General features: G+C 35.5%; 1 pseudogene; it reads right to left on the reverse strand.

The window, feature by feature from the left end:
* Window positions 1-201: 201 nt before the first annotated feature.
* Window positions 202-1,056, reverse strand: LOC125998891 (metalloreductase STEAP1-like; annotated as a pseudogene).
* Between the last annotated feature and the right edge of the window lie 583 nt (window positions 1,057-1,639).

Below are 1,639 nucleotides of genomic sequence, written 5' to 3' on the forward strand. Positions count from 1 at the left end.
CTGCACTCATAAATTGCTCCTAGCAAGCTCAGGGGAACATATGGAATGCCAGGAATCGAACCACTATCTGTCGTGGGTTGGCCATGTGCAAGCAAATGCCCTACCACTGTGCTATCACACCCTAGGACAAAATTTGAAAGAAAAACAGCTATTATAAAAAACAGAGATGTGTATCATATATATTGATTCACATATATGCATTTATCCCAGGCAAAATATTAGTGCACATATTATGTCAAGGAAAAGGATATAAAGTCCAATGTTGCTTTGAATACAGTCAAATTCTCTCCATGTCAAAGACTCACTCACAGAGGGGATGGATGTCACAACTAATGCCCCTAATTCATAGTCACTATGTGCCTAAATATTACTGTGAAAGATTTGTAATTCACTTTGACCACAATAAAAATTAAAATAAATAAAAGAGCCAGTAATACAAGTGCTATAATACCCAAAGATACATAATTTTTCACTCTTCAAACATCATCCTCAATCCATGTATTTTCCTTATTTTGTTGGATGTTTATATTCCCAGTTCACTAGCATGTATCTGTAGGATCACCTCATTGGATAGGTCAAACTATAAATTGCATGCAATACAGCTAAAAAGAAGTTGAGAAGTCCAAGTTGCTTTCTTGATAACATACTTTTCCAACCAATTTGGTTACAGCTATTACCACAATTGCAAATAAATCAGTGCCAAGACGGTGATGAAAACCATTGACAAAACATTGTTGATGACCAAGATTGGAATTCTATAAAAATAGTGTGGATATTATGTTACATAAGCTTGAATGACCTGTCTCAATAGAGTATAAATGAATGACAGAAAAGCTACAACAGCAGCCATTTTAAGTGGCAAAACCCGTATTGGAAAGAGCTCCTGTTCCTGTTTAAGCTCTTGGGAGCAATCATATTCATCAAAAGGGGATACTTGTTGATGTCCAAAGCTACAGGTCTTTTCAGCATGCTGGAATCTCCTGAAATTTTATTCAAAGAATCATCATCGTCTAGACTACTCCTAAGCTTCATTTCCCAGTGCTTTTGGTTTGTGATATTTTGTTACTCTCCATTGAGTCTATAAAGTAGTATGGTTTCAGTCACCTGCAGGAAAAGAAATTCAAGTCTTTGCTTTTGATGATTAACCCACTTCTCGGCATGATCTACCTCCAAAACCTACTCACAACCGCCATTCTGCACTAGCCAAAAAGTCGTATTTTTAAGGCAACCACCTCAAACACCTTCTTGGTCCTCAAAAAAATTCTGGAACTTATCTTATTAGTTATAAAGCTTGAGGAAATTTATAGACCTAGTTATAACCCAGTTATCAAATAAATGAGGAGATTGGGGTACAGAGGTTAAGGGAATAATCCAAGACTATTAGTCATTTAGTGACAGGCTGTTCCAAAAATACAGCTTTCTTTCATGCTCATGTTGTAGCCTATTTCCCATATACAAAAGATCTACATTCTTACAAGTATTTTTTATTTAAACACAATTATTGCAAAGTTATTTACACTACAATTTTTTAACAGATAAAGTTGTTCATGATTGAGTTACAGTCATAAAATATACAACAACCTTCACCAGTGCACATTTCTATACCCATTTCTCACTCACCATCCTTGAAGCTCTCTTT

The sequence above is a fragment of the Suncus etruscus genome, chromosome X (assembly GCF_024139225.1).
Source record: "Suncus etruscus isolate mSunEtr1 chromosome X, mSunEtr1.pri.cur, whole genome shotgun sequence".
Taxonomy (NCBI): domain Eukaryota; kingdom Metazoa; phylum Chordata; class Mammalia; order Eulipotyphla; family Soricidae; genus Suncus; species Suncus etruscus.